Raw genomic sequence first — 16,195 nt, 5'->3', positions numbered from 1 at the left:
CCCTGAGGTTTCTTTAAAGTGAGGTCTTATTGGAATGATTCTATTGTGGAGTGTTAAATCTCATGTGGCTAGAAAATATGGGATGCCCTGTGTTTTTGGTCAGAGGGATGAGGAACAAATAGTTTGACATTAGGGAAGGGGGAGCTATGTAGGAAAGGAAAGCATTAGTTGGGCTCCAGGTGGATGCCAGGGCAACAACTTCTTTAAACACAATGGGAAAATCTGGCAAATTTCCACATTGAAAGATTACTTGCATTAAGTAGTTAATATTGACACTGGTTATGGAGTTAGTTAAAGATCAAGGCATTATATGCTCGTTTCCATAGCAAAGCAACTGGTCAATGTTTGTCATTGGAACAATTAGTTCTTTGTGAAATAGGCATTGGATATCAACCATGGAGTGTGGAATGGTGAGATTGTGCAAGGTGTACACTCTTAGTTTTATGTGTATTTATTGTACATTTTATGACAATGACGAATAGAAGCTCTGAGTTAGGTGTTTATTACTCATCAGTTATTCTAATAACTCTCACAAGAATTCTAAGAGGCTATTGTTGTCATGAGTATTAGGGATGAGGAAACTGAGAGTAAAGGAGCCCGAGGACATTAACTTGTATTTAAAAACACTGATCTCTCAGCTGGTGGATACTTTTCATTATGTATTCTCTTCTATGCCACAAAATGCATTTTGGTTACCGAGGGTTTGCCAAACTTCCATTCCTGTGCTAAATGCCTGAGAGATACAACCTAATAGAAGAAAAGACGTGTTTGCCTCCTAGTTGCAGACACTTCAGCCTGTGGTCTACTTGTACCACTATTTTAGGCCCAAGGTGAGGCTGAACATCATGGTAAAGAGGGCATGAGAGGGCAGAGATGCTTGCCTATGGCTGCCAAGAGAATGAGAGTGCAAGAGCAAGAGAGGTAGAGAATGAGAAAGCAAGGGAGACAGAGAGAGATAACAGCCTATACCTGTATGATTATCAGCCCACTCTCTTTATTTCCTTTTATTCCCTGAGCCTGCAGTCTATTGGATGGTAAAAAAAAAATCTACATTTGCAACAGTTATTCCCGAAAGTTCATCTTTGCTTTACGGATCTCCTAGTTTTCTTTTAATCCAATCAGTTGAACAGTTACACTGATTTTGTGAGCCTGAAGATTTGCAGGTGGACTCCAAGGGAGTCCAAGGGAAGCTACTTCCAAGCCTCCAAATTCCTCTTCCCTTGTGAGGTGCCGCTGCACTTCCTCGTTCAGGGTTATATCCCTGATCACTTTAAGGAAAGAAGATTATGCCTGCTGTTTCCTCATCCCAGTCATCCCCAGTCTTCCCCAGTCTTCTGTCTCTCTCTGTCCAGGACCCTGGTGTCCCAGTGTCTTCTTTTAGTTAAGTTTCTATTGCAGCCTGCTTGCAATGCTTCATCTTATGTGCCAGTCTGGATAGTCTGGACATAGCATACCCAGATGTTTGACTAAACATTATTTTGTGAGGACTGTGCTTGTGAGGCTCTTTTCCAAGGCTAGATCTGAATGGTATGTTACATCTGAGTGGGCTTCAGCCTAGGCATGGAAGGACTAACTAACCAGAAAAGGAAAGGAAAAGGAATCTGCTGTCTTGACTTTGTAACTAGGATATTCTTTATCCCTGCTTCATGCTTTTAGACTCTACTGAACTAAACCACTCACTTCCCTGGCTCTGCATGCTGCAGACAGATCACAGGAATTCCAATCTCTGTATCATCACGTGGGTAAAATTAGAATAAATTTCTCAACCCCCCCTCACTCTTTCTCACTCTTCTCCATAGACCTGCCTCCCTGTTGGCTCTGTTCCCTTGAAGAACCTTAGCTTGCAGGTGCTATAATGTGTTACTGTCTATGTTTTCCTCATCAAAACTGACCTGTCCTGTGCTCCCTTCTCTCATCTTCAGACAGTGCCCTCTTCTTACAAGGCACAAAATTACAATGTGGTAAGCAATTTCCTAAATCAGTATTGGAAACCGAAGACCTCTGATGGAAATTTCGGATAGTGTGACATTGGGCTGTTGACTGGGGTTCTATAAGCATTGCAGGTTGTTCATCCACAGATTCTACCATGGATCCTTGAAGCTCAAAGTGTGTTCTTATCTAAATCATCTGTGCGACTCGAGCCAGGTCATTAGTGCAGAGAACTGGGGGAATTCTCTAGCTTTTTAGAACAAAAAAATGAATAAGGATAATTAGATAATAGCTAAGTCTTGTCAGGGTAATTTGGCCAGCTGCCCACAACTCCTGGCATTTGTGGAGTGCTGAGTCTGTGAGGCAGCTTGGGCTATGCTCCTAGCCCAGGACAGCAATTCTAGCAGTTCTAGTTAAGAAAGCTCAAAGCGATCTTATTATTCTATCAACTTCCTCATGAACAGCTTTGTTTGAAATGTTTGACTGTATTTTGGAATTGGAGATAAAATTAACACCTGAGACTATTTCTAGGTGTGTGAATCAGAGATAACTCTTTGTGTTTCCTGTTCTCTAGGTCCCTAAAAATTAAATTGCAGCAAGCCTTTAAATAATGGCAAAAATAATAGATTTACTCAATTGAATAAGTTTAAGCAAAATTTGGCTTGATGCCCATTCATCCATTTGGATCATTTAAAACACAGATTTTTTTTTTTGATGAATTAATTAAGAAAAACATAACGTGGATTCTATTGGGCCTTGGGTTTTAAGCAAAACTGCCACTAGAAAGAGAGAAATTAATTTATTTCCATTTCATCATAGAAAATGTGTATGTGTATCTTGTTGATGAAGACAATGGGGAAAACAGGTTTCTTTATTTAAAATTATTTTTTTATATTAATTACAGTTTATTCACTTTGTATCCCAGCTGGAGCTCCCTCCCTCGTTCTCTCCCAATCATACCTTTCCTCCCTACCTCATCTCCTCCCATGACCCTCTCCAAGTCCACTGATAGGGCTGTCTTCCTCCCCTTCTATCTGACCCTAGGACTGGCTGCATTGTCTTCCTCTGTGGCCTGGTAAGGCTGTGCCCCCCTCAGGGTGATGTGAACAAAGAGCCAGCCACTGAGTTCATGTCAGAGACAGTCCCTGTTCTTACTAGAGAACCCACTTGGATACTGAGCTGCCATGGACTACATCTGTGCAGGGGTTCTAGGGTTTTATTTCCATGCATGGTCCTTGGTTGGAGAATCAGTCTCAGAAAACACCCTTGGGCACAGATTTTTTGGTTCTGTTGCTCTCCTTGTGGAGCTCCTGTCTCCTCCAGGTCTTTCTATCTTGCCCTTCTTTCATATGATTCCCTGCACTCTGCCCAAAGTTTAGCTATGAGCCTCGACATCTGCTTTGATACCCTGCTGGGTAGAGTCTTTCAGAGGCCCTCTGTGGTAGGCTCGTGTCCTGTTCCCTATGAAACAGGTTTTATAAAGGGAGATCATAACCAGAATTTCAGAATGCTGTTATTTGACAAGAACTTTTGAAAAGAGTGAGGCAGAGCTTTTAAATTTGAAATTTCGATCACATGGAAGAGGATACCCCGTAATAAAACCCACTCGTTCATCATGTCTCATTAACTTTTTAAAAGAGAAGTCTAGAAGCTGAGGGTCTTTCTTTGTAACTTTTGTTAGAGATAGGTGGCTTAGCAAAGTTGCCTCTTCCCTTTGGGCTTCAGCTGCTCCCCCTGCAGCTGAAATGATGGAAATGAGGAAATGATGCTCTCCACTCCTCCCAGGGATGCTGAGTGGATACAGGAGTACGGATACCTGTGGAGGTCTGAGAACAGAGCCTCATGCGCTGCTGCTCACTTGGCGTCCTCTACCTGTGCACATATTCTTCTCTTCAATCTTACTTTCCTCCTTCCTTCCCAGAGAGGCAGGGTTTCCAAGATCTCTGTATATTGGGAGACACAGGTCAGGTTCATCCATTTTAATTCCACCATGTTATTTGCTTAATTGAATATATTGCAATTTTGCCTTTGCTCTCATGGACAGTTCATTTACTACCAGTTTCTTGTAATATAAAGAATTTTGCTGTAAGCATTTATGTATGTGCCACTCTGCATATATTAATATAAGTGAGTGCTGCTTCTATACAGGACTTGCCAATGATTTTCACGTCTCTTCTATATCACCTCATCCCATGATGTGACTTCCTTAAAAGCTGAAGAAATTAACATACTTACCTACTTTATGTAGACCTGCTGGGAAGCTTTGCTTCAGGGCACTGGTCTTCAAATTAAAGTATGTATATTTACATGCACATGCACACTTGAACACTTACCAGTACACACCCAAACACGAAGAGTTTGAATATGGATAATTTAAAGCAATCTGTTTCCAAGTTCTAAGCCTGATGTGCCTGAGAAGCACATGTAGCGTTTAAGTGGAATAAGATAGAAAAGACCAATTATTAGACACTGATTTATTGGTTTATTTAATGTTTCGCTTAAAGCAGCTTATTGCCAAGCACGAATTCATCTTGCTACCTGGAACAGAATGACCCAGAGAAATTGCTAAAGCAATAGGTCGTTGCCCTTAGCAACCTGAGCATAAGAGCTTACACCTGTCAACTGTCACACCACAGACGTTTGAAAAGCAAAAAGCTAACTGCCAAATCTGCTTCTGGGAAGTCCCTCTTGCTTGTCCGCCCACCCCACCTTGTGGTTTTGTGGGGCTCTGGGACTCTGCTGGATAACGTTGAAGTCAGTCTTCTCTGGATAGCCAATCATCTGTGCTTGGTCTGTGATGATAGACTCCTTTTTCTCAGCGGGGTCTGAAATGTCTCCCCATCTGGGTCTTGTTCCAGGTCTTGTAAAGAGGTCACATTGCCCTCCGGGCAGATTGCATGCCAAACCCTTCCCCTGATAAGGAAACTGCTCTAACAAGCATCTAGGAATTCCTAGAAATGCCCCGTCCTACTAAGAACTGGAGCCTACTCTTATTTAGTAGGTTCTTGTCTTGCCTCACTTGCACTATTTTCAGGTTCAAGTAGAAAAACATATGCAGATATCCATGTATACTTCCTGCAGGTCAACATCACACCTTTGAATAAAAGAAATATATTGGAAATAAGCTCATGTTTTATATTTTCTTGAGTATTTTTTTCAGGTTTGTAAAAGAAACGTTTCTTTTATATTGAGAAAAGATTATTGGACACTATAAATTCACATGTTTTTTTAAAAAAATTTGGATTCAGATCTTTTGTTCTTGGTTACTCATCAACCCTTTTTGTTTTTATTTGTTCATGATTACCATGCACTTATTTGACTTCTATAAACATGTGTATATAGCAGATTTTGCTACTTAAAAAATCCCATTAATACACTAAGGGTAAGGCTTGCATACTAGCTGCTTTCCCTTTATCTGCCATTAATTTGTAGTGAACTCTGTTTCATTTCAGAAATAAACAGTAATTATCGCCGAGTCTATAACCTGAATAAAAATACCAGTTGACTATTACTTTTATTAAAATATCAATTTATTATAAAATTATATATTTAATAATTACTTGTTATACTTTGCAATGCATTTTCCTCTAATAAACTGATTTAGTAGTAATTAATATAACATGATCAGTGACCGTTTTATTTACTAAGTAAAATTAATAATTTTAAATAGAGAAAATCAATTTTAACAATTTTAGTTACAAGAAGACAAATTTTATAAATTTCAGTACATGCAGATTTTTATATCAGAGATATAATAGAGTAATAAATAAAAGCATTCAAATATAAACACATTAAGATAGTTAAAATAGAACATTGAAGAGATGCTTTAGGGTTTTTAAAATAAATTGTAAATAGTCAGCCCTGAAAGCATATACAAATAATCTTATACGGACCATTTAGAAACGCACACACACACACACACACACACACACACACACTACCTCCACCACCACCAACAACAATGAAAGACGAGGCCGTGAATTTGAAAGAGATCAAGGAGAGGTATGTGGGAGGGCTTAGGGAGGAAAAGTAAGGGGGAAATGATGTAATTATATTAAAATCTCAGAAATAAATAAATCTCAGACACAGTTGTTTTTTTAAGCCACAAGAAGATGGCAATAGTCTCCTGAGACAATTGGCTGAGAAAGTCTCTGTCAATAGTGAACATACTCAGGCCTCTTTCTCTCATCTTTGTCTCCTGAACAAGGCAGTGTGGTGTGAATTCACATGGCACTTGCACTGGTGTAGGCGTTGCAAGTGATCTAGGCCTTATTTGAAGTGCATGGGAAAATGTGTACAGGTTATATGAAAACACTATACCATTTAGAGAGCCTGAGCATCTGCAAATTTTGATGACCCTAGGTATCCCTGGAAGCAGTCTTCTAAGAATGTTGAGACATGATTGTTCTAGAATAATTAAAAATTACATGTTTTCACCTACTTCTATTTATAACTTGTTTGAAAAATTGCAAAAAGCTACGTAGTTTCTGACATGTGCAAGAAGGCTTAGATGCCTAACAGTTTCACAGCATGCCAAAGTGAAACTGCTGGGCGGGCTATGCCTGTCCTTACGTAGACTGTACAAATTCTAAGTGACTCTTCCGTTTCCCACACCCACAACCGTGTGTGACAGAGTTCTCCATTTTCTCACATACTTTCTATTGTCGGCTTTTATGATTTTGCTCTCCTAAAGAGCCTACGATGCTGCTATCTGGTGGGTTTAAATTTGTGTTTCCTTAGTGGCTGAGGAGGTTGAATGTTTTGTGTATTTGTAGTCCATCTTTATTTTCTCTTCTGAAAGCTGTCTGCTCACTGCTCTGTCAGTGTTTCTGTTGATTAATATTGATCTATACTTGTGCTGTAGGGTTCTAATTCTTAGAGTAGCATGTTGACATTTGCAGCTTCTTTGCAGGATATTTTTCTTTTGCTGTTTCTTCTAATTCTCAATCTAGTTCTCAGCTGAAGTTATTTCCTTTGACCAAGTGTTCCCACATGGGATCTCTGGCCAGGCTCTTACCTATAGAAGCTAACTGCTGACTTTTCTGTTATGGCTATTTTTGCAAAACTGTGTTTGAGTCTTTGTTTCTCCCCTAACCCAGCTATTAAATAAAAAATGAGACTCTATTGTATTATTTTAACAAGGTTCACAGCATAAGAACTGAGCAGTTATTAATCTATTCTTAACCCTGTAAGCTAATTTGGCTTCCTGCCAGCATGTATCCCAGAGATACTTGTACTTTGTAGCTCTCTTTGTTGAGCTCTCTCTCCTGGTCCCTCCTAGATACCTGCTCTGGCTGAATCTCCCACTTCCTCCTCTAATTCCTCCTCCCCTGGCTGGCAGGAAGTCCAGCCCTATTCTCTGCCCTGCTCAACAATTGTCTGTAAGCTGCTTTATTGACACAACAGGGGACAATTGGGGAGCAGTGTTTGTACAACATTGAGACAGATTTTCAAAACAAGGATTGCAATCACATATGGGGGGGGTACAAAATCAGCATTTGAATTACACAATAACCTTATGCCTATGCTTTTCTTTCTCTGAAAGGCATGGCACTATTCATAGACTTCTGACTACAGAACGAGAACTGTATACATCTACATCACAAGATAGGAGCAAGTCAACGCGAGTGAATAAAAACATAAAATAAAAGCAGCTTTCTACCTTTAAAAAACCTGGGATAACATTGATTATTCAATTAAATTTGCCTCTTCGAAATTTGAAATAATTGAGGAAGATCCCTTCTTGAGGTATTCCTCAAGATTAATCAAAATGCAAATAACCCTGGACGATGGAGATGGTTGAATGCTGAACCACTGAGACAGGAGGAGTGGTTATAGAATGCATTGAACATCATGCAACATAGCAAAAAAGGCCCCAGGTTTGCTCCTGTCATTCTTAGATCCCTCTTCTTGGTTTCTGGATATCAAACTAGGTACAAACTTTGCAATTGCTTTCACAGATAAAAGGATTTCTGTTCCATGAGTGATTTGTTTTAAAGTATGAAAATGTCAAAGGTCATTTTATGAGTTACCATTCTTGCTGCTGTAAATATACTTGATAAGAAGCACACTGAGAAGAGGAAGGTTTATTTTTGCTGGACACTCTGAGGGGATGTTGTCCATCATGGCTTACAACATGTGGCCATAGAAGCATGAGATGACTGGGCTCATTGTGTAATGAGAAAGCAGACAGATGCGTGCCAGTGCTCAGCTCGCTGTCTCCTTCTTACTGAATCTAGGACCACAGCCCATGAGATAATGTCATCACATTGGAGAGTGGGTTTTTCTTTTTCTCTGAAGCCTTTCTGTAAACTCTCATAGACATAGCTAAAGGTTGTTTTTATGTGATTCTATATCCAACCAAACTGATGATGAAGATCAAGCACCACAGTCCCTCCAGGTGAAAACTTCCAGTCCCAAAAGGTTTTCCTCTCTCAGCTCAGTCCTAACAGAAGGTTGTAACTCAGAGACCTTCTGCAGAAAGAAAGGGGAGGGGAGGTCACTTGCTTCACACATCCCAGCCCAGTTATTATTATTATTATTATTTGCTTGGAAAAGTGGAGTGGGCAAGAGCAAAACGAGAAAGACAGGCAGAAGAGGACAAGGATGTTTTTTCATCTAGCTCGTGTCATTTATGCTTTTTGTTTGTAGTACTATGCTAACACCTCCATCTCTGAATTTTAATAGTGCCAGTGAAGCTTACAAGTACTTTCACCTGGTGTGACAGCAATTCTCAAGCATTCTATCTGTTACTATTGTCAGAGAATTTCACTCTGCTTATATTGGGGTTCATCAGCCTAAGTGGAGACAACTCATCAAGAAGACTTGGGTGAAATAAACCACAATATGAAGAAAAATCAGAAAATACAGGTAAGAATAAAGCATGGTAAATCAAGCCACATGATCCCTCCAAAAGTTTACAACTCCCTAGTAAATGAAGGCAAAGATGATTGAGATGCTAGAAAAATATTTCAGAGGCCCAGAGAGCTGACTCAGTGGTTAAGAGCACATTCTATTCTTCCTGAGGACCTAATTCACTTCCCAGCACCTACATTAGGTAGCTTGCAACTGCCTGTAACACCAGCTCCAGGGGCATCTGACATCTTGGATCTCTGTGGGCACTTGAATTTATGTGCACATACCCTCTCATACATATAATTAAGAATAATAAAAATGAATATTAAGAAGAAAAAATATTTCCGAATCCTATCTCTAGATCACATAGAGGACTGAAACAGTAGATGTGTGAAGAAAATCCACACAGCACCCAAATGAAAACATTAGCAAAGAGGATGAGAAGGTTAGTGATGTGAAAGAGGAAGTGAAATCCATGGAAGAATAATTCAGCAAAGAAGTTGAGATTATGCACAAGGACCAAGCAGAAATGCTGAAGTGAATGAATTATAAAAACACCCTACAGTGCATCATAAGAGGAAACAGGAGGAAAGGTGGTTGGTTAGTGACGGAATATGAGGCAGAAGTTATATTTTTATATCAAGAAAGAAAAAGAAAAGAACAAACAATTTTCAACCAGCCAGAGAATAAAAACAGTAAAATTGCAGGAATGAATAACTTTTTACCAATAATAACTTGAAATATGAATAGCCTCATTCACTATTAAAATGATGCAGATAGCTGACTGGATTAAAAACATTGCAGCTCAGGCTCCAAGTTGGTTCCCTAGTAAGGGGAACAGGGACTGTCCCTGACATGAACTCAGTGGCTGGCTCTTTGATCACCACCTCTTGAGGGGGTGGGCAGCCTTATCAGGCCCCAGAGGAAGACTATGCAGCCATTCCTGATGAGACCTGATAGGCTAGGGTCAGATGGAAGGGAGAAGAACCTGATGAGACCTGATAGGCTAGGGTCAGATAGGGGAGGGGCATGGAAGGAGAAGAAGGTTAAGGAGGAGATGGGGAGGGGGCTACAGATGGGATACAAAGTGAATAAATTGTAATACATTTAAGAATAAATTTAAAAAAAGAATAAATTTTAAAAAAGTAGGTCAGTTGTATGTTGTCTACACAATGCCCACAGAAAGAGGAAAAGGATAGAAGATAGTTTATCAAGGAGTTTATAGCTGAAACAAGCTGACATAGTTCTTCTGATACTTGATCTAATACATGTCAAACCAAACTTAAAAGAGATAAAGAAGTCCCCTATAAAAAGAACGTTAATATATATATATGTATATATATATATATGACAATTGTACATGTGTATGTACTGAATCATGAGGTGCTAATTTCATAAAACGAATAATATGACCACAGATTGTCAGATCTTGGTATGACAATGGTGACTTAGGTAGCCAATTTTCATCTTTACACCGTCCACTTAAACTAACAAACCACAAACAATATTCATCATTTGTATCATAGATCAAATGGTTTATTTATTAGATATCTGCAGAATGTGCTACAGAATATTCTAATCAACAGATACGAAGTACAAATTCTTCCCTTGACTCCTTTCTAGACTATATGTTAGACCACAACAAACGTCTTCACAAATATAAAAGAATCAAAATAACGTCTTAATTTTATCAGATTATACCAGCATAAAGTGACTCCCAAGTTAAAGCAAAAGACACAAATACTTGCAAATGGAATTTAAGGTTTATACATAATTAATTAAAAAATGTACATTATAACCAAGTTGGCTTCATTCTAGGGACAAAACTTTGCTTCAACCTATGCAAATCAGAACATGAAATATAACAATAAGTACATGATCGTCTTGGCAGAAGTCAGAAATTGGCACCTAGAGATATAATCATTCCAACCCCAATGCCTAGATGCCAGTGTAAGAACAGAAGCCACACAGTCAAGGCAATATGTCACCGACAGAGCCCAGATATCCCACTACAAAAAGCCCTGAATATTACAACACAGTAGAAGCACAAAAAAGACCTTAAAGCCAATTTTATAAAGATGGTAGAGGTCCTTAAAGAGGAAATTAATACATTTTTTAAGGAAACCAAGGAAAAAACAAACAGAAAAATTGGAGGAAACGAATAAATCCCTTAAAGAAAATTAAGCCAAGAAAAACCAAACCAAACCAAAACCAAAACAAACAAACAAACAAACAAACAAACAACAACAGTTGAAGGGAATGAATAAAACTGTTCAAGACCTGAAAATGGAAAAAGAAGCTATAAAGAAAATTCAAACTAACCAGGTGTGGTGGCGCAGGCCTTTAATCCCAGCACTTGGAAAGGCAGAGGCACATGGATCTCTGTGAGTTTGAGGCCAGCCTGCTGTACAAAGTGAGTCCAGGATAGCCAAGGCAACACAGAAAAACCCTGTCTCGAAAAAGAAAAAGAAAATAACAACCTCAAACTGAGGAAATTCTGGAAATGGAAAATCTAGGTAAGTGGACCTAACTACAGATTCAAGCATCACCAACAGAATGCAAGAGATGGAAGAGAAAATCTCAGATATTGAAGGTACAATAATAGGAATAAATACAGCAGTCAAAAAATATTAAGGAAAACTCCCTGACACAAAACATTCAAGAAATCTGGGACAATAGAAAAAGAATTCCAACTTAAAGGCCCAAACTAGAGAATTAGAACACTTTTCTTTTTAATGTTTTATTTGTTTGTTTGTTTGTTTGTTTGTTTATTTCAATTTATTCACTTTGTATCCCTGCTGTAGCACCCTCCCCTGTTTCTATGCAGTCCCATTTACTCTCCCCCTTTTTATCCTCCTATGCCCCTCCCCTAGTCCACTGATAAGGAAGGTCCTCCTCCCCTACTATCTGAGCCTAGCCTATCAGGTCTCTTCAAGACTGGCTGCATCCACTTCCTCTGTGGCCTGGCAAGGCTAACCTCTCCCCTGAGGGGAAGGGGAAGACCAAAGAGCTAACTGGCCACTGAGTTTATGTCAGAGACAGCCCCTGTTCTCCTTACTAGGGAAGTCACTTGGAAACTGATTTTTTTTTTTTTTTTTTTTTTTTGGTTCTGTTGGTCTCCTTGTGGAACTCCTGCCCTATCCAGGTCTTTCTATCTCCCCTTTCTTCCATAAAATTCCCTGCTCTCTGCCCAAAGTTTGGCTGAGTCTCAGCATCTGCTTTTTGATATCCTACTGAGTAGATTCTTTCAGAGGCCCTCTGTGGTAGGCTCCTGTTCCGCAATCATCATTCAGAAGGACAAAAAGTATAAACATTGGAAGCAGAGAAGACATGAAACATTAGCCATTTTTTAATGTACTTCAGCATTCCACAATAAAAAGACACAGACTAACAAAATGGATGCAAAAACAGATCTATCCTACTGCATGCAAGAAACATACCTCAACATCAAAGACAGATATTAAACTCAGAGTAAAGAGTTGGGAAAAGATTTTCCCAAACAAATGGACCCAAGTAGTAAGCTGGAGTAGCCTTCTAAAAAAGCAGATTTCAAACCAAAATTAGTCAAAAGAGATGAGAAACGATACTTCATACTCATGAAACAAAAAGTCCACTATGATGATCTTTCAGTTTTTAACATATATTCTCCGGACACAAAGGCACCCTCATTTGTTAAAGAAACATTGTTAAAGCTTAAATCACACACCAGCCCTCACACATTGATAATAGGAGGCTTCAATACCACATTCTCAACAATGGGCCAGTCATCCAGACAAAAACTAAACACAGAATTAATGGAACTAACATATTATGAACCAAATGAACCTAATAGATACCTACAAAACATTTCACCCAAACACAAAAGAATATACCTTCTTCTGAGCACATTATAAAATTTTCTCCACATCTCTAGTCAGTAGGAAGCAGGTGAGGGACAGAGCCAGGGTGCCTGCTCACCCATGCTCTTGCCACCAGGGTCAGCTCTACTGTGCTGCCCAGACAAGGTGCAAGGCCCACTCTCCTGAGTGCTGCAGATGGTGAGGACCAGGGCCAGATCTTTTGCTCTCATGACCCAGAGCCAGCTCTCCCATCTACCACAGGTAGTTAGGGGTGATGGGGAGGAGCTTATCGCTCCCTCTTCCACACCAACTCACAGGAAATGAGGGTGGTAGGGCCATCTTTCCCATGCTATTACCTTGGGGAGTCATCTCACCTGCCACTCCTGCAAAGTGTGGCCTGCTCTCCTGAGTACTGCCACTGGCTAGGGGCAGGGTGAGCTTTCCTGTTCTCCTGCTCTTAGGGCTGCCTCTCCTCTGGTGCCCAGGTGAGAGCTGAAGCCAGTCTGTATGTCCCTCAGATATCCCAGGCAGCAGCCCAGACCAGAGATTCCTACCTGGCCTTTGGTGGGAACAGACTTATGCAGCTGCAGGGCCACAGACACAGAGATGGTTCCTCATGGCAGCACAAGCCAAATCCCCATCATGGTCCCAGGTGGCATCACTGGCTACTCACATCAGGCTGTTCCTCACTGCCCTGGAGTCTCCAGTTCTGCCTCTCTTCTCTTTCTCTTTCTCTTCCATGTCTTTGCCACTTACTTGCTCTATTAGTGGCATCCAGGGTTTCTGAGTGTCTGGAGTCATCTCAGGAGTGCTATGCTCCACTCCTGTATTATGTCACCAGGCAGGGTCATCGTGGGCAGGGCTCCTCTCCCCAGGCCATGTGGTGCCAGCCTGTTGGTCATCTCAGACTCACTCCTCACTTGCCCAATCACACACCCAGTTGGCTCCTAGTGAGGGTTGTCTGTTTCTGGCTTACTCCTACCCAGGAACCTGTGCAGGCCTGCCTGGCAGGATGGTCATCCTAGGCTATCTCGCTGTCTAGACTCCCTGGCTCCAGACTGGTGCTCATCTCAGACTCACTTTTTTTCAGGGAATGTTAGGTTATTAATCTTTCAGATGTTCATAGGACAGGTCACTGGGCATAGAATAGCCTCTCTCCTCTCTGTCACCTACTGATGCACATGGGACACAGAAGCCGCACCTGATATCTTGCTACTTTGCTGAAAGTGTTTATCAGCTGTAGGGGCTTCTAGTGTCAGTTTGTGTACTATCATATAGTTTGCAAATAAAGACACTCTGACTTCTCCCTTTCCAATTTGTATCCCCTGATCTCCTTCAGTTGTCTTATTGCTACTCTATTGAATAGAAATGAAGAGAGCAGACAACCTTGTCTTGTTCCTTATTTTAGTGGAATTGATTTTGAATTTCTCTCTGTTTACGTTGATGGACTCGTTTTAAATTGCCTAGGTATGCCCTTTGTATCCCTGATGTCTCTATAATATTTATCATGAAAGGGTGTTGGATTTTGTCAAAGATCTTTCTCCATCTAATGAGATGATCATGTAGTTTTTGTCTTTCAATTTGTTTTTATGGTGGATTGCATTTATCAATTTACATAGGTTGAGCCATCCCTGCAATTCTAGGATGAAGCCTACATGACCATGATGGATGATCTTTGTGATGTGCTCAAGGATTTGGTTAGCAAGTATTTTACTGAGAACTTTTGCATCTATGTTCATAAGGAAAATTGGTCTGTAATTCTCTTTCTTTGTTGTGTCTTTATGTAATTTGGGTAACAGGGTAACTCTGACTTCAGAAACCAAACTGGGCAATGTTCCTTCTGTTTCTATTTTGTGAAATAATTTGAGGGGCATTGGTAATTGTTATCTCTTCTTTGAAAGTCTGGTAGAATTCTGTGCTAAAACCATCTTGCCCTGGGCTTTTTAAAAGAACTTTAAATTTTTTTAAATTACATATGTTAAGTATAATTAAATTATGCTCATAATTTAATTAAAATATAATTGCATATGTTATATATAATTAAAATATATGTTACCATAAAGATTCCTTGCATATACATTATTACTCCAGTTCAGTTCAGTGTTTTTAATCAGATTCCTGAGTGGGAAAATGAATGGGTCTCTGTGTCTATATATGTTTCTTTTGTCTTTTCTTGGGCTCTTTTCCTTCTGTTTTGTCCTATTCTTCTGTGTTAGTTTCTGTTTTGTCTTTTATTTTGTTATTTTCCCTTAGAAGCCTGTTTATTTTCTAATAGAGACTGAAATGAGGTGGATCCAGATGGCAGGAGATGTGAGAAATACTAGCATGCATAGAGGGAGGAGCAATCAGAATCAGGGTATAATATATGAGAAAAAAAATCCATTTTCAATAAAAGGAAGAAAAACAACCCCCCTAAACAAAACAAAATAACACTTTAGGAGACACTCAGTGTGTATGCATAATGCCTATTGCAGAAGCTAAAAATTACTTTTTATTTACATTTTTAATACTTAGTTTTTACATTTTTACTTAATAAAATTAATTACCATTTCATGGCTTTTCTGTTTTATGACATTTACTAGTAACATATTATGATACAATATGTAAATTAAACAGTTACTATTGTTACAATTAGTTATTGGACTGACTCTCATATGTGTGGAGTCATATGACATTCTATGTAATCCTGACTCTATGACCATAACAAGGGAAGAGTCAGGACTGAGCTATTATTCTTTTTTACCTTTCTATAGATTAGAAAAATTGTCATTTATTTTTAAGTTTTTAGCTAACTCATGGATAAAGCAGTTATTCCCTGAAGATCATTTGTAACTGACCCATTAGGACTTTCATTAAAAAAAAATGCAACATTGGCTTACCAAGCATAATGTGAGCTTTCACATATTCTTGCACCCAAAGCCACATATTTTATGTTACACGATGCCTTAAATGTTGCTTTTTGGGGAGAATTTTCTTTCTTCCTGCTTGGACAGACTCTTCTGTCCAACAGAAAGCTTTGGAGAGCCTTTCAAATGTTACCCCTGGCACAGCATCTCTTTCAGGCAGGATAGTCTTAGCTGCCACGCTCAGAAACCCACCTTGAGCTAACTTAAACAACCAGATATGAAATTTGCTGGAAGAATATTGGAGTCTTTTCATTTCCTGGATCCCACTCTCTACAGGCAGCTGACCACTTCAACTTTAATCTTATTAGGTGCTATTTAAAAATTAATTGCTTTCGGTATCTTTTGTTTTGATCTTTTTAGTGGAGTACATTTTGCATTTGGTTAAGTACATGCATCTTATGGACAGCTTGAAGTTTTACGTGTGAGCATGCCCAATATTGAACACTTCTGGCACCCCAACAGATCCCTTACATATCTGCCGCTTGATAACCCCCAATGATACCGCCATCCACATCCTTGTTTACATTGGTTAGGTTGGTCTATTTTAGAACTCCACAGAAAAGGAATCACATAATATGCTCTTTATTTACACCTGGCTTCTTTCACATAGCGCCTGTTTGGTATTTATCCATGCTGTGGGATGTATCACTAGGTTTGCTTTTTCAA

The 16,195-nt window shown here is 39.5% G+C and overlaps 1 pseudogene; it reads right to left on the bottom strand.

Annotated features, from left to right (window-relative positions):
• Positions 1-13,715: 13,715 nt before the first annotated feature.
• LOC132651961 (small nucleolar RNA SNORA17) lies at positions 13,716-13,840 on the bottom strand (annotated as a pseudogene).
• Between the last annotated feature and the right edge of the window lie 2,355 nt (positions 13,841-16,195).

The sequence above is a fragment of the Meriones unguiculatus genome, chromosome 1 (genome assembly GCF_030254825.1).
Source record: "Meriones unguiculatus strain TT.TT164.6M chromosome 1, Bangor_MerUng_6.1, whole genome shotgun sequence".
NCBI classification, from domain to species: Eukaryota; Metazoa; Chordata; class Mammalia; order Rodentia; family Muridae; genus Meriones; species Meriones unguiculatus.
This window is presented reverse-complemented; position numbering and strand designations above follow the sequence as displayed.